Source organism: Rattus rattus, chromosome 11 (assembly GCF_011064425.1).
Source record: "Rattus rattus isolate New Zealand chromosome 11, Rrattus_CSIRO_v1, whole genome shotgun sequence".
NCBI classification, from domain to species: Eukaryota; Metazoa; Chordata; class Mammalia; order Rodentia; family Muridae; genus Rattus; species Rattus rattus.
This window is the reverse complement of record NC_046164.1, coordinates 29,402,467-29,413,625: the sequence shown is the minus strand read 5'-3', so window position 1 is coordinate 29,413,625 and position 11,159 is coordinate 29,402,467.

Genomic DNA, 11,159 nt, shown 5'->3' with positions numbered 1-11,159 from the left:
GTAAGGAAGTCATGCAGCTCCTTCCTCAGAATTCCTCTAGGCTAAGATGCGGGTGGTGATTTGGGTCTGATGTCTGACACCTGAAAGAGTGGTACTGACGGGGCTCAGCGTCATCTGGAGGTAAAAAAAAAAAAGACAGGATCCATGTGGCTTTGGGGAAGCTTCTTTTAAGAACCTTAGTGCATGTGGAGGCTAAAGCAGGAACTCACCTCTTAGCTATGCAGAAATCAGTCATATCTGGATATCAGAGCATTTAACATATTAGAACAAGAACAGACATGACATGAAGATGAGTGAGAGGGGAGCTAAGTGGAAGCTGGCAGGTAAGTTCTGTGACTTAAAGATAACAGGCCAGTGAGGGGCTGAAAACCAGTGAGTATTTACCATGTCCCAACTCTTTTATGTGATGTTCACAGGAAGAGACAGTTTTGGTACATTAAGAAAGTCCCAAAGTCTGAAGCTGCACATGTTTCCTATTAGAAATTAACTAGAGTATAATACATCCCTGTTTTGCTAGCTAGTATTACATCAGCTTGGCACAAGCTAGAGTCATTTGTGAAGAGGGAACTTCAACTAGGAAAACACCCCTACCAGAATGGCCTATGAACAAGCTTCGGGGCATTTTCTTGATTGATAATTATTGTGGAAGGGCTCAGTTCACCATGAGTGATGCCACTCAGGCTGGCAGTCCTGGAGTGTCTGAGAAAGTAGACTGAGTAAGCCAGAAGGAGCATGTCCGTAAGCAGTACTCCTCTATGGCCTCTGTTCCACTTTCTGCCTCCAGGGTCCTATCCTGAGTTCTTGGCCTGGCTTCCCTTAGTGATGGACTTACAAGCTGTAAGGTGAAACAAACCCTTTCCTCCCCAGAAGTTGCTAATGGTCATGGTGTTTTATCCCAGCAATGGGAACTCTATCCAAGCTGCCTATGAGTTACCTTTTATTGCTGTGATAGTGGGAAGGGGCAGGAACTTGGAGTGAGTGTGTAAGGAGCAAAAGAAGTGCTAAGTGAATGTGTGTTGTTGATATAAACAGAGCCATGTCAAGGACACCAATATCTCAGACTCACCACGATGACAAAACCTCCCCTGGCTCAGGCTCAGGGCAATTGCAAGTCCTTCCCCTTGTCCTTGTGTGGGTGTTGACAGTATGGGCAGAAGATGTGACCAGAGCTTCCTCCTATGAGATGTTTACATTCTGAGACTGCTCCTCTACAGAGATGCCCTATAGACACTAGTTAAGTCCGCCTCTCTGCTCATCTATAATAGTAAATCCACTCCCTTATTCAGCTATAAGCAACAAACCCACCTTCTCAATTCATATTATTAAACAAATGCGTTGAATTTGGGGTTTGCCCACTGGATCCCAGCTTTTCTATATGCATGTCTGCCTTTTCTTCATTCCTTGTTACCCCAATTAGTCAGTCCTCAAGCTGTGGAGGTCATGGCAATGACCATGGCAGCTTTGAAAAGGAAGGGTGTATTGGGGCTTCTAGATCCAGAGGTCTGAGAGTCCATCAGCAACCCAACATGGATGCTGCAACCATGGCCGCAGAACCAGCTAAAAGCTCAAAGCACAAATAAGAAGACAAGAGAGCAAACTAGTAATGGTGCTGTACCTTTGAAACTTTAAAGCCTGACTCTGGTAACACATTTCCTCCAGCAGGGCTTTATCTCCCTAAGCTTCCCCAGACAGTGCCACCAACTGGAGACCAAGTATTCAAATGTCTAAGGCTATGAGAGACATCTTATACAAATACCACAATCCCCAAATCTTGATCCATTGATATTAAACAACTCATATCTTTAGAGTTACTTCCTGTTTTAAAAACCACAGGAAGTTTATATAAACTTCTTGTTTAAGGGAAAATTTACCTGTTTAAAAAAAAACAACAACTAGGTTCCTTAGTAATGCATGCAAATCTTGTTTATACAAAGTCAGGAAGGACTTTCTGACAGGACAGGAATTACTAAGGAAGCCATTCCCTCCAGCACAGGTGGGGACCAAAGCCTTAGTACCCACTCTGTTAGTCTGCCTTCACTTGACATATTTGTATTTTGCTCAGAAAGCTAAGTACAGGATCTTGCCCTGCTGGTCAACACCTCCTGGTTTTTTTTAGTAAGCCAAGACAAGCTCCCACAGCCACTCAAAGGCATAGAAACATTTCCTTGTGCTTTTTCCCAGCCATGATAACGTAGACTCTGTGTCTTGTAATATCAGCATTGCTGAACTGAAGCAATCAGCAAATGAAAATGAAATGATTGAATACAAAATAAATAAAGATTAAGGAAAGAAAACCATCACAGTCACACACACACACACACACACACACACACACACTCACATACACACACACTCACATACACACACACTCACACACACACTCACATACACATATTCACATACACACATTCACATACAAACACACACTCACTCACATATATACACACTCACACACACACTCACATACACACATATTCACATACACACACACACATACATACACACACACCACACACACACATATACACACCACACACACACTCACATGCACACTCACACACACACACACTCACATGCACACACACACTCACACACACACTCACACACACACACACACTCACACACACACTCACACACACACACACACACTCACATACACACTCACACACACACATTCACATACACACATACTCACATACACACATACACACACACACACACACACACATACACACACACACACACACACTCACACATACACACACACATACACACACACATACACACACACTCACATACACACATACTCACACACACTCCCACACACACACTCACACACACACTTACACACACACTCATATATACACACACACTCACATACACACACACACACGTTTGCTTCAGCTTTACTGATGAGATCTTGGCTTGGAAGTAATGGAATACATGCAATTTAGAAAACAGTAAAAAATCAAAACCAAAGCAGTCGTCATAGAAACACATGAAGAAGTCCTTAAGTTACTCAGCTATAGCCTCTGTGCAAACGTGCAGTCTGGGTTTTCCTCTGAAAATGTGGTAGCAATAGGGCTGAGGAGATGACTCAGTGTCTAGAGCACTTGTTGCTCTTGCAGAGGACCCAGGCTTGTTTCACAGGACCCACATCAGGTGCTTACAACTGTCTATGCCAGTTCCAGGCGGTCTGACCTTTGGTCCTTGTTGGGTGTCTGCATGAATGCACTGCACAGAAAATCATGCAGGCATACACGTGTATATGTAAAAAATAATAAATCTTTTATACAAGTGGGCAGCAAGTATGAGCTGGAAGAGCTACAAGCTACACCGAAGCACCATGGGGCTGGTTTGTACTTTGAAGGCTCTAACTAGATCTTTCAACATTGTCTCATCACATACTAAGTCTTTTCTAATGATCATTTAGTTTTCTTTCCTAGGCTTGTTACCAATGCTTGGGTGAGAAGACTTCATCATCTTCTTAACTGACTTAAGTGCCTCATATGTGAGGGCTGCTCAGACAAGGTGGAGGGTAGAGTAGATGCTGTGCATAAGCCTTTCAGCGAAAGGTCAAAGATAGTGCACCTGAGGGTTTAGCCTGAGACGGTAGATGGTCCTTAAGAATGATGTGCTGGACAGTTTTTATAACAATTTGATGCAAGCCATAGCCATCCTAGAGGAGGATACTGTAATTGAAAATGCCTTCCTCAGACTGGGCTATTGGCAAGCCTGTAGGGCATTTTTAAAATTAGTAATGGATGAGGGAGGGCTCAGCCTTTTGTGAATGGTGCTCCCTTAGGCTGATGGTCCTAGAATCTATAAGAAAGCAGGCTGACCTAGTCATGATGAGCAAGTCAGTAAACAGCTCCCTTCCATGGCCTCTTGTCTTAGAGTTGTACTGCTGTGAACAGACACTATGACCAAGGCAACTCTTATAAGGACAACATTTAATTAGGGTTGGCTTACAGGTTCAGAGTTCAGTCCATTATCATCAATGTGGGAGCATGGCAGTGCCAAAACAGACATGGGGCTAAAGGAGCTGAGAATTCTTCATCTTCATCTGGAGGCTGCTAGCAGATTCTAGGCAGCTAGGACAAGAGTCTTAAAGCCCACTCCCACAGTGACACGCCTACTCCAACAAGGCCACACCTCCTAATAATGCCACTCTTTGGGCTAGGCATACTCAAACCATCTCGCCTCCTCAGATCCTGCCTATAGGTTCCTACTCTGCTGGGTGCCTGTCATGACCTTTTTTTTTTTTTTTTTTTTTTTTTTTGATATGTCATTGAGAAACTGGTTCTCAACCTTCCAAATGCTGCAACCCTTTAATACAGTTCCTAATGTTGTGATAACCCCCAACCAAAACATAATCTTGTTGCCACTTTATAAATGTAATTTTGTTACTGTAATGAATCATATTGTAGATATCTGACATGCAGGATATCTGATATGTACCCCGACAGGTTGAGAACTGCTACATATTGAATACTTATATGAAAGAGTTAGTCGGATGAACCCTTTCTTTCCTAAGTTGTCTGGGTCTGGGTGTTTCGTTACAGTAATAGTAACCCTAATTAGGACAAATGGACAGGGAAAGCTTTAACCAGAAATATAGAATGCTGGCAAAAATGATTAGCACAAGGCAAATATGAGTCAAACACTTTATTGAAGAGAGGTGATACAGTTTGACCAGGCTTCTGGCTTCCCTCATCTTTGGAAGAAGGGAGAGCAGAAGGTTGAGTTTCTTTTCTTTTTTCTTCTTTTTTTTCTTTTTCTTTTCTTTCGGAGCTGGGGACCGAACCCAGGGCCTTGCGCTTGCTAGGCAAGCGCTCTACCACTGAGCTAAATCCCCAACCCCGAAGGTTGAGTTTCTTAAGCCAAGTGGTGGTGCTGGTTTACGCGCATCATGCGATCTAACAGAGAGTTGTCCATCATTATGAAGTACTTGAAACCCCCTGTCTCAGGGTTCTACTGCTGTGAAGAGACACCATGACCATGGCAACGCTTAGGAAGAACGCATTTAACTGGAGCTTAGTCCATCGTCATCATGGCAGAAAGGATGGTGCTGGAGAAGGAGCTGGGAGTTCTGCATCTGCATCAGCAGGAAGAGAGAGTGAACTACTGGGCCTGGCTTGAGTTTCTGAAACCTCAATGCCCAACCCTGGTGACACACTTCCTCCACAGGCCCCCTAATAGCGCCACTCTCTGAACCCATGAGGGCCATTTTCATTCAAACCTTCATAATCCCAGAAGGGTATTTTCTTAGTGTGTCACAAGTGTCTGGTAGGGTGCAAAATATTTATTCTTACCCTATTTCTGTCTGTTAAAAATGGAAAAATGATTCAATTAATAGAGCAGGAATTATAAGTAGCAAAACAAGTGCTCTTAGGTGACAATGATTTTTTTCTAACATTGGCTAGTTTTAGTATAGAAATTATGACACATTTAGGGGCCAGCAGATAGCTAAGTGGGTAAATAGGCTTGCCAGGTAAGCCTGATGACCCAAGTTGATGACCAAACCCATTGTTGAAGGAGAACTGACTCTCAAAAGTTGTCCTCTGACCTCCATACATGTGCCATGTCATGTACACATCCCTATTTACATAACTTATGTAAACTTGGAGCATTTGAACATTTCCCAATTTTAGGTCATTCACCAAGGAAATACTAATAATTACATTATAAGAAGCTTTATGAGACATGCATGAGAAGCAAAGTTGGGTGGTGTGAGCTTACAGTAAGGTCAGCTTGCACTTTTACTTTTGAGAAGTCCATTGCCTTAAAAGGGTTAAAAATAAACCCTAATCATTTTTCTTAAGCATGCTGGAATGAGCCTAGGTGGGATACTTACTATCAGTTTAAGTAATATTCTTTCTCATAATTCTTGAGACGCTATTGTTTTGACATCCAAGATTGAAGACTGCTAAGAGGAACTGACATCAATAGTCCCAGGATACATGCCATCCAGATAAGAGTGCTTTATAAATATTCCTTCATAAATTATATCCAATCATGTTTTCTGCTTAACCAATATGGAAATGCATGCGCAGAGAGATTAAGTCACAGGATCACAGAGGGAGGAAGCAGAACAGCGGCTATTTGAATCCAGACAGTGTCTCTGATCTTAACCGCTTGACATGGATCAATACTGTTCCATGATCATGCAATCCTGTCTACATCAAACTACACACACAAAACACAGTATGCATTTATATTTATTGAGCACAATTACATTATAATGTAATAACCAAGGGTACAAGGGTGTAGTAGACACCAGAGACCAGAATAATGGCTACTTCTCCCATTGGGGACAGAGGAAGTAGTATGGAAAGTGGCAGATGCATGCTTCAACTAAATACACTGCTTTTTAATCTTTTAAAACAAACAGACGCCAATGAATACTAATGCTGAGGTCTGGCAAAGATAGGTACGGATCCGCGGGGACCGCTCTAACTATGGGAATATTTGAAATATTTTGAAAGAAGAGGGAAGAGATGAAAAATGGGAGAACTATTTATAAGCCCACACAGCTAGTTTAGTGCCCGGGCCTGGACTCACGCCACAGGTTCAGCGTTTGGTCTCTTTACTGTTGTACTTGCTTGCTTCTTCCACAGCCCCTGAGCGTTTCTGAGCTTCCGCTTGGTGATAATGTGGCATTTATCTGCATATTTCCACTTTAGGCTTGTCAAGAGTGTATGCTGGGTGAATCTGGATGTTTTCTAAAGTTATTTCTACGTCTGGCTTTTGATTTCCTGACTAGTTAGGAGGTAATAAAATACATTTTTCCCCACTAATGTTCCCTTGGGATTTGGAGAATATCAATTTATCGCAAAATTACTCGCCACCCTGACAATGTTGGCTCTTCAAAAAGGCTGATGTTGGCTATCTTGTCAGATTGCCAACTTCTCATCTTTCCAACTAGGCTCACTTTTGCTCTATCTGGGTAGAGCTTCTCTCACTGGACTTGGTTGAAAGTGTTACGTGGATTAGTTTTTTAGAGAGCGGGACACCTATTTCCTGGGTTTGTCACAAAGATTCCCAAGGCTGAGGAGCACAGGTATCTGGTGGCAGAAAAGTCCAGTATGTATCACAGTTTTTCTCAGTGAATCCCCACTTAGTCTCCCTAGAAAAATGACTGCATAGTACCTAGGTGTGTACTTTCCATCACAAGCACCAACAGCTCTCTCTCTAAAGTAGAAATATAACTTCCCCACCTATTTAAGTGTAACAAGGCACTCTTAGCTCTTTGGTTTGCAAAGATAACATTAGTAGATCTACACCGCGTATATTTTTGTTCAATTCAGATGTAATCTCACAATACCCAAAGAGCATACAGTATGTAAAATGAACGAAGACATGTTCTGTGATAAAGTTATGTGAAATTTGCTATTTTTGCATTTATTTTTAAATAAATAAATGACCAGCAAGCCCTGGGGCTCTACCAGGTAATGGGGATTACATTCATGCCCTGCTGTGCCTAACTTTTTCAATGTGGATGCTGGAAACCAAAATCCGTTCCTCATGCTTGCATGTCAAGCACTTTAAATACGGAGCTATCACCATAGCTCCTCCTCCTCTTTTAATAAATGCACTTCAATGTCTGTGTTACCAATGTGACCTAGTATAACTCTAGCATTAGGTTCAATTGTGAATCCAAGGCAACAATGATTGAGTAAATCCAGGAACTTGTATCATCCACAAGACAGATTTTGTATTTATTTTTCATATTGAAATTTTAAAACAGGCAAATGAGGACTGCCACAATGTTTTGTCCACTGGACTCCTGTGCGACAGGTCCCTTCTATTCTATAGTTCTGGGATGTCTGGCCTCTACAGTCTGAGACATCGACCCAGTTCCTGCCATCTGATCACAGTTTAGGGATGAGAAAAGAGGGATGGATAAAGGGCATCTTCCTCCACCAGAGGACACACTTCAGCAGTCAGGAAATCCTCTTGCACTTACTCATTTTACTGATCAAACTTAATGGTGTGCAGAGATCTGGAGGCAAGAGAGGTGGCTTCAGTATAGTCTTCATTATGGGATATGTTACATATGTATAATTCTACATGGATAAATGCCCACATAGGTCCAGGGGTTTAGTTTTAAAGGAGAAGGCAGATGTGTCTGCTACACTCGAATTGTAGACCAGAAGATTGAATTGTCTGCTTCCTCTTTTGTTGTTCTGGCACAGCTCTAAAGGGTTGTTTTTCAAAGGAAACAACCAAGTAGCCGAAGTCACTGGGTCCCAGACATGGAGTTACAGTCTCTAATGATGTCACATCTTAAAGACAGCTGTGAGAAAAGAGCCAGAGCACCGATATATTGCAATTCTCTGCTCTCAGGCAACCATAGCCAGAGGAAGATCTCCTGTGCATTGCATTAGATCTTTGGGGTTATTAAAGATCACTGCAATAGAAATGAGGGACTTGGCAGTGCAGTGCTCAGGATGGGGACAGCTCTGAGGATTGCTCGAACAAAATCTATTGCAACGGACAGACTGCAACTTCTTCCCTAAGGTTCCTATCTTCTAGTACTGCACATGTTCTTTACATTTTCTTGGACTCAAGAGATTTGCTCTGACCAATAATTGTGCCTTTATCAGTGTAGGTTCAAATGGGACCAGAAAACAGTGGGTTAAGTTTAATATCAAGACTGTTAAAATTCTGATAAAAGGATGATTATAAGAAAGCTGCTGGAGGTCTATCAGTATGAGGCCTGCTGAAAACTAGGGAGGTACTTTACCACTGAGTGGTAACACATCTTCAGATGCTGTATATTATATCTGAAGGTTGAAGGAGGCTACCAAAACGTAAACATAGTCTATTTCCAACACTGGAACTCAGACCTCATCAGAGTGGGTACAGGGGCCAACAGGGGATCTGGGTGTTCTGTTCTGTACAGAGTCAGTCTACTGGGCGAGGAGGAAGTTCACTTTTGGAGTGCCAAGAAGGGCAGAATGTTAGCCGGTGTTGGAGAGAGAGTGCTGAGTGCTGGACCTCAGAAATGGGTGGCCTGGTCTGATTTCCAGTGGATCGGGCACCAAGCACAGAGTCAGGAGACACATCAGTAGTAAAATGAGTGAGTGGTGGATCAAGGCGTAAACTTGAAGAGGAACTTGTAGCAAGTTTCTGTGTTAAAGGAGAGGTTATCACGAGGCCAGGCAGCGTTGCAAGATGACTGATGTACTACCGTGCAGTATTCACAGACAACACCAATAGCTCACCTCAGCCCTGCAATGTCTCTCTAGCGTCTTTGACTGAGAAAGCCCAAATGGCACTTAGCGAGAGCAGGGATCACAGGACATAGCTGTTGAATTATGAAGGAGAGGCCATACATTCATGTAAACCAGTTGTGTTTAAGTAAAGATGCATGTAGGCTTAGATTTTTTATAGCCTATTTTAATAAGGGTTTTTAAAATGCTTTAACCTCATTTTTAGCCCACCACCTGCCAGAGGTAGTAGAAAGGAAAGGCTAATAGGGCAACAGGGGATTTGGACCTGTTTAGAAATAGTTCTTTGTCTCAATTCCAATCTTTGTTGTCAGGATATCATTAGCAAACACCATTCACAAATCAGCAACAGCAGTCCAACCCAGAAGAAACCGAGAGGCTCTGCCAATTGGCTAGAGTCTGCAGAAGTGGAAAGAGGCTGGCAGAATATCATCATGCATTTTTTTTCCATGATGTCAGAAACAATGATGATCAGCAAAGGCAAGGTGAACCAACGCCATGACATCGTCCACTGTCTGTTGGTTTATACTCATCCCTTTTCCAAACATCATGTGTGTTGTTTCATGTCCACTCTGGCAAAATGTCACATGCTCTTTTTATAGGTAGTTCCCAGAAAAACACCACGTGTCTGTTCTCAGCAAAACATTTTCCCATGTGTCTGCTTCAGGGAAAACATCCTCTCATAAGACAGTTTCCAGAAAAATATCACATGGCACTACTGATTCTCCAAAGAAACTAGAAACTTCCACTTCAGTTGTATATGTAAAAGATAAATACATTTGAAGAGTTGAGCGTAGATACTTTGGCAAAACCATTCGAAATAAAGACAACATGTCAGAATTACAATTAGATTACATTGTCAAGTGGCTGGCATATGCAGGTATCTTATTTCTCTACCTTCTCTAGACTTACTTTAGAATCATTTTTAAAAATAGAAATAATATGCATTATTATATGGTGAGTGGTGCAAGTCACAAATTCATAATTGATGAATTATTGTGTCTGTACATGCCCACGAAACTGCTCATTTTACCAGTACAAAGCATTTCTACACCCAGAATAACCAGTCTTCACGGTTGAAGTCTTCCTAATTCCACCAGAAGTGAGCTCTTATCTGCCTTCTAGCACTTGTTCAGCAGTTCCATAAAATGAAACCACTGCAATGGATGTTAATATATGCTTGTAAATATGTCCTCGTGATTTGTCCACTTCTGCATGCATCGGAAGTATTTTGGACACGGCATTCTATCAAAGACTGTATAATAGTTTACTCTTCAAGCGTCTGATGACATTAGGGTTGTATGATAATTAAAGTGTGCACCCAAAGTCATATGTAAACTTAATGCTCAAATTAATAGCTTTTGGAGATGAAACGTTTGAGAGATAATTCTGGCTAGATGCAGTCATGAAGGTGGAGCCCCATGATGTGATTAATGGCTTTAAACGAGAGAGGCCAGAGCTTGTATTTCTTGTTATCTAGCAATTTAATGTCTCCTGCCATGTTATGACACAATGGGAAATCCCTCACCATCCCTCACAAGCTTCTGGCACTTTCCCAAACTATAAGAATAAATCTCTGTTCTGTTAAGTTTACTAAGGCGCTTTTGGTTATATCAAGTCCAATTTTAGCAGATGCTGTCAAACTTTTTTTTTTTGAGTTTGAAGCAGTTTCCACTCCCACCAGAAAAAAAAAATGAGTGCTCCCAACACTTGGGATGGGTATCTTATTCATTCTTTTTTTTTTTTTAAAGTTTTAAGTTTTAAAACTTTTTGTGACACAAGCTTTAAGTATCAAAGTAAAAGACAGGCTAGCAATCATATTTCTCACTCTCTAAATCCGTAGTCCTTTGAAAACCATCAAGGCCACTTATTTCTGTTGCTATCTGAAGTTTCAAAGTAAACACAGCAGCATGAAAGGTATGA